The sequence below is a fragment of the Micropterus salmoides genome, unplaced genomic scaffold, assembly GCF_014851395.1.
Source record: "Micropterus salmoides isolate LMB-PRFRI ecotype aquatic unplaced genomic scaffold, ASM1485139v1 Ms_hic_scaffold_13, whole genome shotgun sequence".
Lineage (NCBI taxonomy): Eukaryota > Metazoa > Chordata > Actinopteri > Centrarchiformes > Centrarchidae > Micropterus > Micropterus salmoides.
In genome coordinates, this window is record NW_024040374.1 from 13,958,036 (window position 1) to 13,979,743 (window position 21,708).

At 40.0% G+C, this 21,708-nt stretch overlaps 1 long non-coding RNA gene across 1 annotated transcript in view; it reads right to left on the reverse strand.

Annotated features, from left to right (window-relative positions):
* The window catches only part of LOC119900579, a 114,127-nt gene that overhangs the window by 8,680 nt on the left and 83,739 nt on the right, over positions 1-21,708 (reverse strand). The gene's annotated exons all lie outside the window — the stretch shown is intronic.

A 21,708-nucleotide genomic window follows, 5' to 3' on the forward strand; every position in this document is an offset into this window, starting at 1 on the left:
TACACACACCAACAGTCACATCATACACACAAACACAACTCCCAAGTTACCTTTGAGTCTGACCTTTATCCTTTAAAAGGTTTTTGGTTCAGTTTCTGAGGGAAGCCACCTCCTGTGCTTGGGTTGTGTGATTTGTGATTAGTGGGTGGATCTTAGAGGGATGGGGCCCCAGGGTCCTCACTCTTATAATTACACTCCATCCCTGGGGAGGGACCCTAGAGTGACAGCAATGTAGCTCCCATTTTTACCAGGTCAGATTCAACGATTGAGCACATCCTGTGCTCTGCCAATGGCCCTTTCCTTTTAAAGAGCGATTCCCTGGGACCTTGGGATGCAGGGACTAGCTCCACATTACCAGCAGGCACCTGTTCTCCAACCTACTTTAAGGCTGTGAGGCCATCCCTATCAGGCTGCCATTCCCGCTTTTAAATAACCATCAAATGTGCGAGAATCTGGAGGCATTTTTTATGTTTTTTCCCTCCAATCCGTTGAGAATAAGACACTACCAATCCTTTCCTCATCGTTTGAAAATGCAGGCGATATGTTTTATGTTTTACAAGCCAAATGTTTGCTGTTGCTGATATGCCCAAACCTGAAACATTCTGTGAAAGCAGATTCTGAAAGAAAGAGAAAATGAGGAAGAAGAAAATGTAGAGCATAATAAATCTTAGCCAGAAATGTTAAACAGATGTGTTAAGAATCTTTTAGCACTTGAGGGTTTGGTAATCCATAGAAAAACACATCATTTTACTGTGGAGGATGTCTAAACACAGATTACAACTATAATATATAATATTATTAAATTTGATAGTAACATTATACTAAAGCAAGCAATAAAACAATAAAATGATCCTTCAGATCAGCATTACATATTTTGGATTAATGATTCCAGCCATTAAGTTACACTTATCTTTTTCAAGATCTTCGCCCAGTTTCTCTATATTTTCAATCCTTTAAAGCAGACACACATACATGCAATTTCATTAAGAGCATTGCTATTAAAAGAGGGGTTTACTGTAGCTCCCACAGTACAGAAAAACCACACATTACGTAAGCCTCCCTTGGCTTCTATTTACATTGGAAGGATCTATTTTAATTTCAGTTTGTTATATTACACAGCATGTCAGCTGGGCTTTCACTGAAAAATCATTACATTTGGCCCATCTAAGGGGGTGCGCGGTAATTGCTCCAAAACTGCTCTCAAGTGGAGGTCCTTGGGAGAGGGGCTCTCTTTGTAGGCTGTGTGTTTTTCATGTCACTTTAATTAATCATGCATACATCCTGTTCTCAATCCTTTCCACGTAACAACACAGGGAAAGATATATATGAGTCTGATTGGAAGGATTAAAAAAGTAGTTTAGCGAGGTAGGCTAATCAAGTCCGGAGTTTAAAAAATGTTTTTCAGAAAATGTGCTTTAGATTTAACTGGTCAAATAAATAATATAATCATAATAAATCAAATCTGAGAAGTTGTCAATATAACTAGGTAAAAATCTAATTCCCTGCAATAGGGTTCCTTTAACTTCTTAACCTTCAGTGTTCTCAATGTTTCTCTAAGATTTACTCTTAAGCAGTTTGCAGTTTTTTTTAAAAGTTTGATAAAACTTTTTCCCCCACATTGTATGAGAGTGTAACAGACAGTACATTCTTATGAGTTAAATATTCATGGAAAGTTGTATGACTTTACCATTACATCAGATGGGAAATTATAGATGTTTTATGCATAATTTAATTTCCTGTGATTCAGCACGAAATGTTTCTTTTATGTTTGGAAATTTAATGATGTGAACTAGATGTTAAAATGAAGTTCTGTGAGACTTGGCAATACTACTCAACAAGCCTTTGTAATAATGGCCCGAAACTGTTTTATTAGTACTTCAACTGTGCAATGACAATACACTAAATCTGAATCTCAGCGTGACAAATATGGCCATCAGGAGGTGTATTTTTAGACACACAAAGGAAAAATGTTTCATATATTCCACATTTGCTTGTGTAATATTATCGTAGCAACTGATAATATTTGTCATTGGATAAATCACTAGATTTCCTCAATGTCTGTTAAAAACCACCAACAGAATATTCAAAGGAAATCCTTTGAAAGACTAAAGCTGATGATACACAGTGCAACTTTTAGAGCAATCGTGCAGGGCAACGTTGCCGTCAATGGTGAGTAAAGATTACTACCGTAATCCCCTTCCCCCACCACTCCGCAACCCGCCCCGCACCGCCGCTATGCATTCAAAACGTAGTCAGACTTGCCACTAGCAAGATTGCCCAGCAACATTGCTCAAAAATTTGCCCCATGCATCATCAGCTTAAGACTTCTGTCCAACACTGACAACCACTGAGTACACAAGTTTGAATTGCTGGCACAAGTATCTCACAAGAAAGCTTGTGTGATCAAAAGAACATAAATTTAATTTTAAGTCTCTTTAGTTGCATGTTTGAAACAAGGGCAAGATCAAGGTGTCCTTAACCACTGCACCCACTGCTTCATTTCTCAGAATTAAAATACCATCCTTCTTGCCTTTTTTTCCCTTAACAAGATCAAATGTGAGCATAAAATGTATCACTCCTACAGATTTTATTTCATTTTACAAACAGACTGTGGTACAACTGATACACATTTTTTTCTTTAAACATCAAACACAAGCTTAAAGGCTTCGCTACATTCTGCCAGTTCCAGAAGAGCCTTTACAAAGTTTGACAGTGTCTGCAGGCTAGAAGACAATTGTGGGGCTTCTTTGACATCATTTATCTCCTGAATGCCCAAGTATGTTGACAACATAGACTTGACCTCAGGAGCTGGTGTCAAGCTGATTGCTGCTATTAATTTATGTCCAGGAGGAAACCTCTTTGTCACTGATAGCAGGAGCCACCAGTCTACTGTTGATACTCAAAGACAGGGGCTGCCGATTTAGTCAAAGCAGAACAGCAGCTCTGGACAACACTTCTTTTATGGTTTGTCCATGCTAAAGACTGTTAAATGATGGGGTAATAAATTCAACAAATAGAAATACTGATTTTCTCTCCAGTGTAAGTTACTGTCACAGACAACTACAGAAATTTTTAGGCAGTATTTTTCATGGTGTTTTAATATTGGTGCAGGCTGTTTTGCCAACTTTTATTAAACATGAAAATCTTTGCTGGGACGTCAACAGAACAGAAGGGTCCACAGATTCATTTTATGCAGTTAGTATGCTGAGATGTAAGATGCTTTAAATATTCAAAGGCAGATGCTTGCATTTTAGCCCTTAAGAGCAGATTGGATCACAAATCTCCCTACCTCTCCCTTGGCAGATGTTTAGAACGCTTGATGCTTCATGGCTCCACTGTGCAATTGACTACAGTACATAACCTTATTTTATCCCCACTATTCACAGGCCATTTGAAAGGTAACAAAGTAAAGCAGAAATTGTGTTGTGGTGCAAGTCATTGCACACGTAATTTGAAGATACACATTTTTACAGCTTAGAAAACACATTGCGTAAAGTACTAACTACCCATGATACTTCACATTATTATTATTATTATTATACATTTTATCCTGCAGCATGGAAAATATTTATCTTTCATCACTTCTAATTTTGGGTGCATTTGTATCTAATTATTTTACTGTGTTTTTGTCTTAAAAACAAATCTTCAATTCAATTTCCACCAATTGTACCAACTGCACTGTATAAAAAATGCTATACATGTTTGATTGGTTGACTGCTAGCGCTGAAAGAAATTGTGCTGGATTAAGTTTAATTTCAAACTCTATTTTCCCAATTGAACCGTGTGTGCTGTTTTGCTGATTTAGATACATCCAGTTGGAAGAAGGACCCAGCTTGACTCCAGTCTGCTACGAATAAGCACTTTCAGTAGAGCAGTTGGGGTATGTGTGACTTGCCCAACAGCACTCTGATCAACAATATTCTCAGAGTGTGAGGAGTCATTTGTGTTTCTCACCCAGATGTTCTCTGTTGACATTAGAAGAACCGGCAATCCTTTTGTCACAGGCCAAGTTCTCTAACCTTTGGACTACCGTGCCTGATGTCTCCTCCAGTGCAGGATTTACCTCCTGTGTCCAATAAGCAAACAGCACACTATGCCCAAAATAGTATTTTTCTCACCAGAGGATTCAAATCTCATTATTAAACTCTTACATTTATCCTTCACTAAGCTTCTATATACCTTGGTCTTTTATATGAGTTCCCATTGGGTACTGGCAACATCTGTTTCCTCTCTTTACCGCAGTGTCCCACCAGACACTCACTGAAGTAGAATGCCCACCACCTAGAACACATCTCAAACACACTTCTCTAAACAGTACACGCAGTGAGCCGTTAATCTTGGTGCCCATATACTTCTATCACAAACTTAAGTTCAGTTTGTAGCAACTGTAGTATGAGAGCCTGGAAGAAATCCAGCACCTCTGCCCCATCTATACTGTCTCTTATACACCAAATTAAGGACTACCGCTGTATATCGACAGCGAAAGGGAAAGAGAACCTGGGAGTGAAGGAGAGCAAAAACACACTGTAGTAGGTCAGAGGTCCTCTAGTAGTGATGAATGAGCAAATAAATATGTGTCCGGGATCTGGGCCTCATAGAGCAGCATTCCGTTCCACATTCCACTATTGGAGATCATACTCGCGACAGGGTTACTAGGAACATTGCACAAGACTTTGGCAAAGGTTTACCCTGAACTTGGAGCAGTTCCATAAAATGTAGGTGGAGAAAATACATGACATGCTCTGCTGTAATTCCATGCTGTCTGTTTCATACTGACTAAAAAGCAGTCACCTTGTTGCTCTGCACTGTGAGTGAGTTCACTCCTGTGCTATACAAACCAGAACTAGCTCTGAGACTCTTTATACTCATCTCATGTGTCTCACAGGATTCAGGTTTGACATCTTGAACGCAGTCTGAGTTTCAGTGTACACTTACAGTAGCTACTGGTTATTTGTGGCCTGTTTCAGCATGGACACAGTTGTACAGCAGCTCATCTGTCATGATATGTTTCTGCTCTGTACAACCTCTGAAATTCCACCTGTTGTCAGATCAAACCTGGGGTCAGGAAAGCTTTGGGTAATGGCGCCCTCTGTTGAAAAGACTCACTTTTCTATATACATGTATTGATAAAATTATTATTGGGTATTAAGCGCTTTCCATTCTATAGAGATAAAGTTTTGTCTATAAAAGCTAAATTCATTCTTTTGCAATATACAAAAGACACGAGAAGCCAAAATAGCCAGTGTGCTTATAAATGTTGTTAAACCTTGCTGTTGATTTGCACTAGGAGACCATCATTAAACAAAAGGCCCAGGTTGAAGCTGTCATGATGACAAACACCCACTGAGGCGGCATTAAGCATATTAGTGAATCCCTAAGCTTCAGGGAGGACATTCAGTAGTTAGCCTTGACCTCTGACCTGGAGTCATGCAGAAAGGTAACTTCTCACCTATATATCAATATGGTGCTGTAATTAACAGTAAGCCACAAGAGTCTATTTCCATATGATGTTGTATCACTTATGTCATTGGTTCAAATGTAGCATCTTTGCCAAGACAGAGAGCTGGCAACTCCTGCCAATTACCAGCATGGAGTCTCCGTACCATTAAACATGCCTGGATGGACTAAGCTCTTACTTGTGTGCCAGATACCACATACTGACTTTAAGACCTTAAACGGCTTCATCACCATCCAGCGTAAAAGATGGGGAGGGGGTATAAGAGCAAGCTCCTCAAGTGGCCCCAGCCAGATTGTTTGCTAATCTGTTGATGTTAAATTATTTAATGATTTATCACAAGCAAAAGGAAGATTTCCTCCTGCCTGGTCAGTGTCCACTCAATCCTAACCTGGCACTTGGTTGTTTAGTAAAAGCCTGCCAGAGTCCCCATGAGTGCTAATGAAGGTGAGGAAGTGCCTAAGGAGGACTGGGCATAAGAACCTGCCAAAAGATTATCAGTTCATCTTAAGCACTTTGCAGATTCATAGAGAGGTGAGAAAAGTGGGTAGCACCAATTCATATGAGAGAAATGTAGAATGTACAGCCTGTGTATACAGGCTGTGGTCTGGATACCTCTGAGTGAAAACTCAGACAAAGTCTTGTATAAGAATATCTATTCAATAGAGAGCATAATTTTTCAAGAATTTTGATGGAATATAGCCATCCTTTTCCTTTGTATTTTGGGCCAAAATTGCAAAAAAAATGGCATTGTCTACACCACATGTCAAGTTGCCTTGTTCTTGAAGCTACTAAAAAAGTGATCTCTAAATTTGAAAAAATTACAAACTAAGGTTCAAATAAACAAGAGAAAGCTCTGAGCAGTTAACTTACTGGAAGAGAAAGCGAGAAATTGAGGATATCCATAACATAGGTCCCTATGACAGAACAAATCTTAAAAGTTTTATGTCTTTTTACATATTCCGCCAAGGTTACCTACCTGCCCCCTAAGGAAAAATGTATATTTAAATTTACTTTAAAAGTGCAGCACATAATGATTTAATGTCTGATGAAAAGTTTGTTTAGTTCTATAAAATGCTACCTAAGACTTAATATCCATTCTCAAAAATCATTGCCGTCACCATTGAAACTGTTTTAGTATCAGGACAGTATTCTTAGCCAAGAGCTTTTGTTACCTACTGTTACCCTAATTTCTTTTCTTAATTTTGTGCATTTATAATGTTAGCTGTATGCATTTTAATACTTTATTTTGCATTAAACTTCAAGCTTTTTTAAAAACACAAATTCTGACATTCAAGGTCAGCATGATGACTTGATGACAACACATCCCTCAAATGTCTATTCTTAAGTGTTAATGTGCATGGTACTCTCATGGTACATTAGTGACTTGTAAGTTACTCAAACATTGTTAATGATAAATCAGAATCAATTTAACACCAGCAAAGCTGTCATTATAGATGTCACATTTTTCACTGATTGAATTTTACAGCACTTTGCAAACTTCTGCAATGTCAAATTCAGCTCAAATTGAACTTGAAGATGCTGTCTAAGATTAGTGATAGATATCATTATTTAAACATGGTGCAAAACAAAAGTGCAAAGTCAAACATTTTCACATCAGCAGATTGCTATGATAACGTCAGAGAGGCAGAAAGAAAGTTTTTCTATGTTGGGAGAGCGGAGCATCCTGAACGGGAAGGAAAGCAAACTGGAAGGACATGAAAGAATTTGCAAATCCTTTGACTTTTGAATAAATGAGATATATCAAATGTATAGTCCTGTTTTATTTAAGACAGTGCCAGCGCTATGTTAAATAGTTCCTCTTCTATCCAGTAAAGCCCTGGCCAGAAATATGATTTGCTCAAAACCGCTTTTTCTCTACCCATTCTCTTCAAAAAATATAATCCTGAATACTTAAATATGCTATCAATTTGTTGCGGGTTAGTTCCAGTGTGTGTTTCTGGCAAAGGTTTTGGTGGGTGGCAGACAGACAAGTTAGAGAAAAAAAGGGGAGGAAACAGAGTATTTTGGTCTTGGACAGTAGAGCAGTAGTTAGGAAGCAGCTACAAGAAGCCGACTCTCCCTCAAGTAATGAACTGGGCCTTTTTTTTTTCTTTTGCTGCAGAGCTTTTGTTGCCAATTTGGTGGTGCCCGTGGGAGGCAGTTTTTTCCCCTCTTCTATTTTTCTTCTCTCCATCTCAAAGTAAAATCACCTGGGATGTAATTAATTAATTAGAATCAGTGCGCCAAGCTGGGGGGTGGGAGTGCTGGGCACATGTGTTTTCGTGGTGCGCTGTGGTCGATGTGTTCCGGGTGATTGGGATTAATAACAGGGGGCCAATTTGAACTGGGAATCAGTGCTTAATAGACATTTGGGGGATGTATGGGGGAAGTGGTAGAGGAAGGAGGGGGGTTAAGAGGTGCTCAGACCCCCCAGCCGCTGAAACAAAGAGATCTTTGTAAGGGGGGCACATTACAGTATGCACTTTACTTTAGGACATTAGATCCCAATCGTGGCTGCAGTAATCATACAACTTAATCTATGGCAGTAGGTTTTGTTCGCATGAGTAAATACACTATTACTAGTGCTTGGATGGTCAACTGTATGGGGAGTCCACTATTTCCATTGTAAAAATATGAGATGTTTCCATGTATTTGACTGTAAAAAGCCATCTGACTACTGAACACTCCACTGTGTGTTAACTCACCCTGCAAAACCAAAGTGAGAAGAGGTGGAGACTGCTCTGGGCTAAAGCACGTTATCAAAATGCTAATACACTTTATCATAGCTCTGCTGCAACATGACCTACACGTTTAGATTGTCAAATCTTTTCTTAGGAGGAGGTTCCCTTCAGGAAGTAAGGGGACACACACCAAACATCTGGTTTAAGACCACTCAATCAATTGCTCTGAAATCCTGAAATTGCTACTCTTGGCTATACAATCAGGACTGTGGTCAGTGGGTTGATGGTACAACGATACAATAAGCTCTTGCTAAGATTGGGCTTTGACAAGGTCACTGGTGTGACTACAAAGAGAGAGAAACAAATGGTGTTTTCACACTTTGGCCAGAGTTTTTTCCATATCTAAGGGCATTTATCCATAGAGCTTGGTACAAGTTTATCAAAGCTGCTACCAAACTCCAGCATGGTCCAGAAACGAGCTTTGAACAAATATTTTTTAGTATAGGCCCAGCTTTATAAAAGCACAGTTTGACAAGAGAGGCACACTTTTGCAAACACTAAGAACATAGTAGAAAATGCACTGCAGTTGAAAGCCTGGTTTGGTAAGAACATTTTTTGCAAAGAAATGCAAATACATCTAAGGTTCTCTCTGTTTACAAAAACAACACGTTTCACAGATGTTGTAGATGATGATCAATGCATCCAGAGTTCCTCTGGGTACATTGATCAACAGAAATGATTCTCCTGTGCACAAACCAACCCATGGTAATGAATATTTCTCCCTAACGACAGAAGTAATGAACCTGGATCTTGAGTCATGTATTTGGGCCAGAGGGAAGAATGAAATTCCCTTTGTAATATTAAGGGTCATGAAAGCACAGCATACTTAAAGTGCTCTGTTCATTAAAATCTACATGTGCAAAATGTCAAAATTAATGTATAACTTTTTATCTGTCTTAATATGTGAAAATGGCTGTGCTGAATTTGCCACGGGTCAAGGGAGGAAATGGTGCATTTATTCTATGCCAGAAAAAGAAAACAATCCACTGGCAAAAAAGGAAAAGAATAACACAGTAACAGAAATGAAAGGGTTCACCACTTTATGATGGCATAGCCCAAATCAGTCACTCAGGCACAGTGACAACCTATATATAAACTTAATGGAAATGAAAACACTAAACCAAAGGAGACTTACTTGTAACTTCCTTCCACCTGGCATTCCATAATGAAGGCTCAGCCGGCACAGCCATCGTCCTGACCCAGAGCCACTTATACTATATACAATATAGAAGCTTTAATCTTTGCTGTGGTAAAACATAGTTAAAATGAATACAGGGAATCTACACTACAGTGACTCTGGATATCCTGATTCAGACAAAATGTAAGCATTACATTTCCATAAATTCAGCAAACACAAGATTCAGGCTCTTAGTGCTGATTAAATCATTCAAAGCAAGCTGTTCGAGTTTTTCACTGTAATACAAATTTAGTAGGACTGAACAACATAAATGGATAGCTCTAAGTAGACTAAAACCATAACCATGACATCATCAACTCAGAGATAATTTCACCCTGCAATGCCGTTGAAAAAAACATGTACATTTCAGTTTGTAAAAACTAGAAATCGGCCAGCCTTCATCATCCTTCAATTGTGTAGAAACTGATGTTTTTTTAATCCCTGTGTTCACTTCAGAAGTGGTCAACTGATGTAGAGAATGTGCTACCTATAGAAGAAGAAATCAAGCTTGTTGAAAGTTTCTCTACCTCTTTCAGAGAAGACTATTTATACCAGTGCATGTATGCTGGTTAGAAGCCACATGTCTTTACAGAGTCGTAACCTGTAACAGTCGTTGTAACATGAACATGTAAAACAGAAAAGTGTTTTACTGCTTCACCCTCCTGCTCACATTCAGCTCCCACACATCGACCTTGCTGCCTTAGTAGGAAAGTAAATTTGAAGGGCTCTTCATCTTTACTCTGTGTTGGTATATGCATATACAAGAGTCCCGCATGATTCACTGTGGATGGCACAGTGCTGCTGACATTACCAAGATTTTAATGTGGTGTGCGTGAGATTGCTTTAAGGTTGTAAAAGAGATCAAAGCCCAGAAGAGGATATGAACCTGGGCTGCTGTGCATTGTTACCGGTCGAGTGAGGGAAGCATAGAGACCAGGATAATAGATCCCATACAGATGCCCTGTGATGGATGCACCATTAAAAGTCCACATAACCTCCAACAGCTTTTCATACTATTAGCAATTCAGAGCAATTTCCTATTTGTGTTCCTTGACATAATCATTTCATCAGAGTGAAAATACTGTTTACTGTCTTGCTCAAGGACATTGTTGTTGCACCCTAACACAGTAACAAAAAGTTATGAAATGTGTGCAAACTCTAAAACATGGATTACATCTTCTTGGATAACACAAAAATTAATTAGGATCTCTTCCATTGCCACAAAATGGCTTATAAGACAATGGTAAGGTGACGCATGATTTCCATTTAAACTTTGACTTCAGCTGAAGTTGTTTAGTTAGGGTGAGAAAAATAAGTCATCATAGGTTATGGTTTGGTAATGATATTGCTATAGTCAATTGATTGCTTTGACCATGATGGCCTTTCTTTCAACATCAAACTCTAGCTTGTTTGTGTATTGCATGAAGTAATTTCTCCTTCATGGGTGATGACATTTCTTTGAATTTTCTGTATTTGTTTTGCACATGTGCTATTGGTACTTTAAGAAAACTTGTCCTTTGTGAAATCCAATGGCACTAAGCTAACACCCAGTAAGGTGGGGCACATGTCATGCACATCATACAATTACACACTACTGTAAAATCCATGGTCTAATTACTTGATTATAACATAAATATAATCATTGCTATAAATACACATTCAGTACAGCATCTCTGCAGTGGAAGTGCTATTGCTTTCTTGCAACAGAATCTCAAGCTGCACCACTTGACAGACACAACCGTGAAGAGAGGCAGATTAACCTTCCCAGACCCATTTCAACACACTATCAGTTTGTCTCTTCTTCTGCTCACTTTCCTTGTCGGTCTCATTCTTCCTTGTTTTGATTTCCACTGTTTAATTTCCTTCTCTCATTTTGGTTTTCATTTCCACTCCTGCTCTCATCCCAACGCGTCCTCTCATCGACTCCTTTGGTCTCACGCTGTCATACCTCACCACAAATGAGAAGTCTGGATGTGCACACAACCATCGAATCAGGAACCCACACGGGAACCCCTTCACACTGTACCACAACACAGTCCTAATTAGCCTAGAAACTATCAGCTTCAGTTGAGACTGCACAACTCGCCTATCCAATCCCCTGTCCAACACTGTTTGTCTGGATGAGTATAGGTTAATTACATCTAGTTCACCCATTGCTCTCTTAGCTCCCCTTGTTTTGTTTTTTCAAAAAAGTTTGTTTTTGTCTGCTTTCTCACAGTATATTGGTGTTCTTCTGCTGTAATATGTCTCTCCAGTGCATTTACATTCTGCTAGGCAGAAACCCTTCCCCATATAGGATATATATGAATGTCTCATATACTTCATAGTCTAACTGAAATTAAAAGTCATTCAGTTGGTGTTTGTTTTGACTTGTGCACCTGGTAGGTCCAAATAGTAATTACTAAAAAGAAGACATTTAAGATTAATTTATTTTGCTGCTCCCTACAGTTGCACTTTTTGAGGCATTTCATTTTTGGTTTTGACCGACAATGATGTATTTTACTCTGTGTCATGATTCAAAGAACTCGGTAACACACGGAGTGCTGTGGTAAGATGATGACATGTTGCTGTAAGATCTGACAGTCTGGTCACGACCCATGAAAGAGAGAAAGCCAATGCTTATATAATGTGTATATATATGTGTATACATATATATATATATGTGTGTGTGTATATATGTGTATATATATATACATATACATATACACATATACATATATACATACATACATACATACATACATATATATACACATACATATATCTTCAGACATGGAGTTCCAAAGCTGAGGCTCAATGACTGCAAAAAGTCCAGTCACCTTTAGTCTTGAGCTTGAAAGCCCTGTCTGAAGATCTGAACCTGTGCACTGGCTTGTAGAGAATCAGCAATTCAGCAACATAACAGGGAATTAAACCTTGAACTGCTTAAAACGTGATCAATGAAATCTTAAAATCAACTTTAAAACAGAGTGATCTGAACCTTGAATATAATGAATAGAGCCTTGAGGAACACACAGAAAAGGAAGCATCACTAACAACTACTGAAAAAGTTCTGTTTGACATGTTTGAGTTAAACCAGTCAAAGGCAGGATCCCTGAGGAACAACTCATTTCCAAGAAGGTATTTAAAGAGAAGGTTAAGTAAAATTAGCAGAAGACAATCACCTGCATCATCTTTTAGTTACCAAAATAATTACAGAATTTGTGCACTATAAATAAGTACATTTATTCATTTAGCTGATGCTTTTATCCAAAGCGACTTACAATTGCTATACATGTCAGAGGTCGCACGCCTCTGGAGCAACTAGGGGTTAATAAGTGTCTTGCTCAGGGACACATTGGTGGATGTGTCACAGTGGGGAATTTAACTCGGATCTCTCACACCAAAGGCATGTGTCTTATCCATTGCGCCATCACCACGCCCAAATTAGTAAAATTAGTGTCCCTTTAAGTGACTGGAACTGACGGAACAAGATTAAAACAGTTTATAATAAGCATAAAATCCTTAAAAGTAAAAGAGGAAGCAATTGGAGACAGCAAGTGTCGAAATAGCCTAACAAAAAAACATGCCTAATGGGAATTAGTGCTAACATCAGCAAGCTAGGCTAACTAGCTTCCACCTTCTAAATGGGATACAAACTTAAAAGCATAGTGTGTCACGGTTCATGTCTGTATGCTGCTCCCTGATTGTCTGAGTATAATTGACCAGTCATCCTGCCACCTGTGTATCATCATCTTCACCAGTGTATTTAGTATTTCTGTTCCTCTCTGTCTGTGTTCAGTTCATACCACTACTCAGTTTGTGTTTGAGTATTCATCCCCGTTTCTTGTGTTCCTGGGTGTCTTGAGGATTTTCTACCAGTGAACTGCATCTGCTCTGCCTGGTGTCTGCGGCATGGGTCCAAATCTCCTGTTTCCCTGTGTCAGCACTAAAGCAAATGTAACAACAATGGGTTGTTCAAAATAGTGAATGTTGTAAAGGGACAGATTGTCTTCAAATGTAGGCTTGTTGAAAAAGGAGGAAAATACATCTTGTATCAAAGGTTATAGGCTATATAGTGATTTAGCCTAGACTATAATGATGGACGTCGGGTCCCACTGTACAAAAATGAAGCCAAAATATCCTGGATACGTGCAGTGTTTCCTCTATATGCATTCAGCAGCGGCGCACCGCCACTACTAAAATTTCCCACGATCATTAAACTATGCACTACAAATGTTTTCACTCGCACACTCAATGCTTGGCTCGCTTCCTCTTCTCGTTCTATGCAGAACATACGTGACAGATGGTGTTATAAGAGCAGCGTAACTCTGAATCGGCAGGTGCGTAGCGAGTGTTTGATTGTCCGAGCGGCAGAAAGTGATGGTGAACGCGAGCGGAGGAAAATATTCTGGCAGTAAATGTACGGTGTCTGTTACAGTGTGTCAGCTTCTCAAGACCAAGAAAAGTCTGTTGTTTCCCACCTGCTGGAAAGGTGAAGCCGGTCAGCGCTAAGTTAGCCACCAACTCCCCTCCCTTTCAGATTACGCAGCTGAGCAGCTTCTACAGCAGCTACATAGCTGCTATGTAACTTAACATTAGCTCAATTTATAGAAAGTAACTGGAAGCTGTATTTTATTACTGCCTACTTGTCCAATGTTGAGACCATCAGGTACAAACTTGACTAAACTGATGTAGCCTGTAGCTCTGTCCTGTACAGACTGATTAAATTATTTTTCAGTCTGAAAAAGTGGTTTTGGAAAAAAAACGAAAGAGGTGACTGGAGGAGCTGAGGTTAGTAAAGCTAATTAGTGATGCAAACTATTTTTTTTAAGCTGATGAGGAGATGTTTCTTTTTGGATTTTAATGTGCAAATAAAATGCAGCTCAGAAGGGAGGAGGTTTCTCATGTTGCCTATTTTTTATATTAATGTCTATAGATAAATGTCAGAAGCTGTAAAATGAAGACACAAACGGCAAACATGAACAGTCGTATCTATAATGATTCTGAGGTCATATTAACAGGGTTTTCCTGCCGTTAAGGCTTAGGGGTGATGCCCAAAACATGCTGTGCTATCATTGTAAAATCACTGTGGAGCAACAGAACCAACCAAATTACTTTCACCAGATCTAAAGGTTGTAGTTCCTCCAGTAGATTGATCTTTGGGTATTGTTTATTTATTATCTGCTCAAGCTTTTCCAACTATTTGTTCAGAGATATGGTGAAAATAATGGCCCAATATGATGTGAAATTACATATTTTTCATTGTAAAACAAAATTTTCTAGGGGGAACACCCCCCTCACATTATACTGGGAAAACACTGCAGTTTTAAGCTATTCTAAGGTGCATCGCATGCTCAAGGACACAAGAGCAATGTTGCTGAGACATGTGTTGGGGTTTTATATTCAGACAAAAATTTGCTTCACCTCTGCCGCTACAACTCCAACCTAGGGGAAACACTGAAGTTTACCTTTTTTGTGAAGTGTGACTATTTTGTTTTTTTTTTTTGGGGGGGGGGGGGGGCTGTTTGTCCTCCCCCCGCTGCTGAAAAAAATCCTAGAGGAAACAGTGACGTGCGCTGCCATGTTGCGCTGGTGACGTCCTTTGGGGCCCAGTAGTGATCAGGGTTGGAGCCACAGCTAACGTGAACTGCAGTTGACTGCAGGGGCGGGGAACAAATACGGTGCAGTCAAGTTGGACACATTCTACCTGAATGAGCGTACTGTGAGCTGAGATCAATGACTGATCTCGTGGCATTTTTCTTTGCAAATGCCGCAAGATCAGGCAATAGTGTGGTTCCAACTTTGTGCAGCCAGGGAAAAGCATCTGCTGCTGCCAGACTGTGCGCCTGCAGCTGCCTTGCTCCCATGAGGTTTCAATGTCATGTGACATGGTGACGTTCTGCAGTGCTGGCGAAAGCTGGACACAATTTCTAACCAGCATGCCTTATTTTAAGTTCAACATGCATCATGTTAAGTCAGCACTGAGCAGCGCAGGAGAAAGCCAAACGCACCTATTGGCGGTTACATGCGCTAGTTGGTAGCGCACGATAGCAATGCCAACTCTCAGGTGTCAACTGCTCCCATGCCAACGCTAACCAGAAGCTTGAAGCCGAGATGCTGTCCAAAAATAAGTCCATAAACGTTTTTTTATATCCTTACCCAAAAAGAGGTCCACTTTAAACTCTTCTTACTTTGTATTGTCAAGCCTGTACAGTATTGTTTGCAAAAGAGGGAACGGAGACTATGAAGTCCAGCATCCAGAAGTCCTTCCTTCCAGAAGGTGTCTATTTGTGTATTTCTTTGTAGCACTTTCTTTTCTAATCATTTTTGACATGACAGGTGTCAATACACTGCAGCAGCACATCTGTCGAGGAGGAATATGACATTTAAGAGAAATACAGTATCTTTTTTCTCTCAAAGCCAAACCCTTTTGATAATGCTTTAAACTATTGCTCTGGTCTGTGCTTGTTGGATTTCGACACTATCTAGCAAAGTCAATATATAGCCTTATGAAAAATGTATGCATACAAAACAAATTCCATCACTACGGCGGATGTGAAACAGTCAGAGGAACACAAAGAGAGAAGAGGAAAATGTGACGGCACTGTGTAACAATGGTTAGCAAACACTGAATGGATGATAAAATGTTCATTCCCAATTCAAGCTAATATGGCAGTGTGTCTGTTAATTATCTATGTATGCAGTCAGGCCACATGGGAGAACCGCTATTGAGTTGAAAGCTTTTTAAATGAGGCATTTAGAATATGCCATAAAGAAGCTATTAACTGATTTGTTCAATATAATACAGTTTTACATCGTCCCCAGGAAACCTTACGGACTTACAACGTGGAAGGTAGAGCATATTAATAGCCTCAAAGGTTGGCCTCTCCCTAGTCAGAATGGAAGTGGCTTTGAAGGATAGAGTTTCTTGCCAACCTTTTCAAAACTTATTTCAAATGTCATCTGCAATTAAGGTAATCTTTAGTGCACACATTGGAGAACTATTTGACAAGTGGTTTCGTCAAGGATGTGAGAGATTGCAGCTTTGACAAAATGCGGGCACATGAACGGACACTAAAAAACATCTTTAACATTAAACACTAATACTACAATTATATGCCATATTAATGCAAACCTGCCAGAGAGAACAGAAACTAACATACTTACAGATGCCTTACTGTGTGCACAGAGTATGCATGGTAAAATATATTTTAACAACAAAACAACATGCAATGAATACACACACAAGCACTCATGCCTACAACTAGCTCTTTGTCTGTATTGGCTCTATAGTGATTCAATTGAAACTCTTCTTTTGGATCTGACAAGATTAAGTGAGAAAGACTGTAAGTGCTTCATGGAGGGGCATAGCCCAGTGAGAGAGAGGAATGTGTGTGGAAAACACAGAAAGTGCCTTTTGTTTCATTGAATCCCACTTTTAGATGAAACTTCTGCCACAACACATGTGGTGAGAATTATGTAAGGTCAGCAAACTCAAGGTCACTTTTCATTCACCAGTCTGTGGCTTTCAATGTGTTTGATTCAGACGGACCAGTGGAATTGTGAAATTCAATATTTCACAATGTTACAAGAGAAATTTACCAGAAATTGGTATTAAAATGAAATATGGGGAGTTATGGGTCCCCCACCAACACAGATAAACAAGGCACCGTTTTATTTTTTGAGTAGCCAGTCCCTCCATTAAGAAGTTATGAGTGTATGGAATTAAGGAGGCGGAGGGGGGGAGTGGGCTAACACTCTGGCAGTGTTGGCTATGAGAAAGGCCATGTATACATGTTTATGTAAAAATCTTTTGTTCGCGGGGAGCCTGCACATCACCTGCTGTGTGATGTGTGTGTGTGTGTGTGTGTGTGTGTGTGTGTGTGTGTGTGTGTGTATTTTAAAGCATATTAGTTATAGAAATCATTAAACTGTGAAAGGCTGGATCTACGGTTTTATGGAACAACAGGCCTTCAGCTGTCAACACTGTTGCCTGATCACTGACACAGCTGCTTAAACGTAGTGAACACTAAACAAACGACACACTGATGTCTCCTATGCTTTGTGTAGACAAAATATGTTTGTGTGTGCATGTGTTTTGCTATGTATATGAGTCAAATTAATAGTCTGAGTATTTATGTGCATACTTGTGTATGTGAGAAGTCCCGATATTTCGTTTTGGGTGGTAGTGGGAGCAGTGCTGGTGGTAGGGTTGACGAGGGTTAAACCTAGCTTGTTTGAAACAGGATTAACCCCCCGGCTCTCATGTGGACTCTGTGTGTGAGGGCGGCTCACATTTTACCCTTCCCATCACGTTCGCTCCACAGACCAGCTGAGGGCTGCCGGCGGACAACTGAAACCTGAGAGGGTCTCCTTGCTCCTCTAAATGTGCTTGGCCAGAACTGGTCTTTCCTTTTATTTGCTGTAACATCCATGCAAACATGAGCTGATTTGAGTTTTTAATGCGCCAAGCTTTTCAGCTGCTTGTCCATCGGAGAAGTGGGAATTTCAATAGAGGTGCGTTTAAGTCTGCAGAATCGTGTGCTGGAACCGGAAGGCTGCTGTCCTGCCTGGATTCAACCTGAGGCCTTAGTCGGTCTGTGAATGGTATCAAGCTAACAAGAAGCTTCACCAGGTTCTCAGACTTCTCCACGAGGACGTTTTGCTGCCAAGCAAGCTGATGGACGAGGCTTGTGTGCGTCTGCAAGGTTTGTTAGGGCAACATTATGGTATAGTTCTTATGGGTCACAGTGTGCATGTGGAATATTTCCATTCATTGCTGCAGTGTGTCTAGTCTAGCAGGTGTTGTTTGAGACGGCCAGGGAGTAATCCAGGCTATGACAGCCTCTGAATTATAGAGACTGGCAGCCGACTGTGCTGAGGGAAATAGGATACGGTGCTCTGGAATACAAAGATAGAGTATAGTAGCACATTGACTTGAGCACAGATTAGTCCATTAGGTTTCTAATAGTTCCTAAAATACCAGATCGGGTAAAGTGGGTGGAAGCATTTAAGTTCACAATTTATTTGCAAAGTTGGGGATAAAAAATTGCTGAAATAGTATTTTAAGTCCAAATAATTAATGGAATGGGTTATCACCAAGATAGTGTGAGGCATTAGTAGGATTTACCATATCAAGACATTTTAAATAGCATTAGTTTCAAAAATGTCAAATTCTATTGCCATTACCTTTTAGATATTTTGTAATTTTGTGTTTTTCAAACAATCTCATTTTCCAGCTATAGTATAGTTCAGTGGATTGAAATCTACAGTAAGCTATGATTTGCAATGCTGCAAGGTTGCAAAATAGCGGGCAGAAAGCCTGTACTGCATCCAGAAAATGCAGTTTTTCTTTGCATGACAGATAAACATGCTAATCTGTGTTTGTTCCCTTGTCTTTTCTCATTTCCTCTTGGGTTTGCCTGATACTATAATTTTCCATGTGGTGTTGACACAGAGAAATCCTGCTTTGCCCACATCCAAACAATAGAATATTATTTTCTGAAAAGGATTGTTAACAACTTTTCATGCTTTCTTCTGTTTTTGTTTATGTCTTTGTTCCCCCCCCCCATTCTGATCATAATTGTTGGTCGTTGTACTTTGTTTCCTCCCCCTCCCTCCCTCTCTCTCCCTCTCAATCTCTCTCCCTCTCCCTCTCCTGCCCTGCTTCTGCTTGATGTGGCTGGAAAAGGGAGTCAGGGAGTAGGTGTGTTCAGATGGAGTAGAAAACACATATATAAAGCAAGAGAAAGAGAAATAAATGAGGGCAAAGTGACCCCAAAAGGAAGTAGCGTTTTACTGTGTTTACATCTGTTCACAGGCCCTTGCATGTTTATGTGCCTACCTGCACTGTGTTTATCTGTCTAGAACAAAAAATGAAGAGAGAAATGTCCTCAAAAGCTTACAAATGTTTGACAGTGCTAATGTGAGAGAGATGCCAATGAGATGTTGACTTTGGATTTTTGACACTGCTGAAATAAACGTTCTCTTGAAGCCACCTGTCAAGTGAGCCTCGAAAAGGAACACAGCAAACGGACAGGCTTTATGGAGTGGTTCCACAGATTTGCATGCAAGGCATAACTGCCAAGGGCCACTGCTATACTCCAGTGTACAAGCTTCTAGCTTTCTGGGATAAAACTGAATCGACATTGAGTTTTATACAGCCATTTTGTGAGCTGATTTAGACATTGCCTTGTTGCGCGTTCTCTGTAGGAACTGTTTCCTGACGCACCGGTCAGGCCAGCATATTAAACATACAGCATCAAAGCTTTTACAATTAGTAATATCGATATGATAGAAAACACGGTTTTAAGATTCTCGTAAAATATCGATCCTACATTTTCTTCGCACATTCCATATTCGTCTAATAGAAGTGCCTGGTCATGACGCTGACCATGTATTTAACCAAAGCCAGTCAGCAAAGCAACATTCCCTCCATGGGCTGTAAAATCACTCAGCCCCTGAATCATCTCCATCATGTTGTTCTAGCTGGACTTGTCATCATATTGTAGCAACTCTGATTGATTTTCTTGTGGAAAAGCTGCCAGACAGCTCGGCAGCATTCTACAGAAGCTTACTGGTATAATGTGCATAATTCACCGTGCTCATTGTAAGCCATCCACTGCACTTTAGGAATGATTAGCCATGAAAATGTGGCACATACATTCTCCAGACTGTTGGATGTTCTGCATCCCACTGATTTTCATGTCGGTTTCCATCAATTTTCCAGGGCCCTTCTTAGGGCTTCAATACAGTTTGGGGGTCTTCCACTCAAGGGGAGACAAATCAACGCAGCTTTAATGTGAAAGATGCTCTATGTGAGAAGAGTAAAACGAGCCTGGAAACACTGTTGACATGATCCTGGGAATACATAATGTCATGGTACTGTAACGCAGTCAAGACATGCAGCGAGAATGAAAGAATGTGATGAAGCCTGGTGCGAGAAACACTGACCTGGAGCAGTCAGCGGTAAAATAATCAAAAGGTATAAGTATTGCATTTGTTACAATACATGTACTTGAATTGTTTACATGAAATACAGCAAGATAAATATCTTTTATCACATATCTTAAATATCACATCTGCTCCAAAAATGCTATCATACAGCTCTCATAAACACTAACTTAATATCATTACTGCCAATAGGAACACTGTAGCTGAGTGGAGAAGGAGCCAAAGGGATGAAGTACAAGGATTTGTACTATATTATCTGTTAACTCATGCCACATTATTGGCAGTGTTACACAGCAAGCATGCCAACACTGAGCTGTACTGCCAGTGAGCCTTTATTAGCTTCACTGAATTGACTTGAATCAATATTACAACCTCCAAAGGCCAAAAAATGGGCTGGGCTGATATTAAACAGACAATAGACAGTATCTCACCCAACAGTTCAAGGTAGCACTCACAGACCAAATCCCCTTTCTCAAGCATGCTCCATGTTTTATTGAAACCAGAGGGAGCTGCTTAGTGTGGTCAGTCACAGGTGTGGGGATATGACAGCATGGTGCTTGGCCGTGACAACTGTCAAAAGGTGAAATGAAGGCTCAGGCAGCATGGCAGCATGTCGAGTCAGGCAGGAAATGTACATTTTTTCCCTCTCCTTTTTCAGATGAAGGATGGGCAGGAGTGCAGCTCACTGGTGATGGCTACAGGGGAAGCCCCTAGTCAACCCCACATCTCCAGCCAGTCACACTTAGTCGACCGTGGCTCACTCACCCAATCCCTCAAGTTCCCAGAGGAGCCATTTGACAGCTCCTCCACCAGCCATTGCTTCTATTGCACGTCAGCAACAGGTGCCACAGGCTTTCTTCGAGTGTGCTTGTTATTCATCACCCTTGGAACTTCAGCCTGGTGTGTTTCTCTATCCTCTTGAAGAAACATGACTGTTTTGAAGGAGCTGGAAAGAGGAGATTGGTTGCTGACAAGGTTGTGTTAAAGTCTTCGGGATGCCACAGAGTACATAAACTGTCACGTGATGACCTGAGACAACAAATAAGCTACATGTTCATATGGACATAAGGACAGACATTTTACAAGAAACGGTCCTTTTAGTAGAAGTTTTATTTAACCTGGTTCAGGGCTGAACATAAAAACAACCAACATCGCTTTGTGGCAATTCAATAAACCATAAATGCCTGCTTTGATGTCGGAGTGGTCCCCTTGTTATCATTCCTGCATATGGATGAGTGTCCTGTCTGATCTGGCTGATCCTCCATGAGTAACACCACACATAAAGTTGAAAAAGCCACAGTTACTACCACCACATGTTTCTTGACAACCCTTACCCCCCTTCTGAAGATCTTTTCTGTCTCAGATAACCCCTCAAATATGTGATGGATCTGGACCGA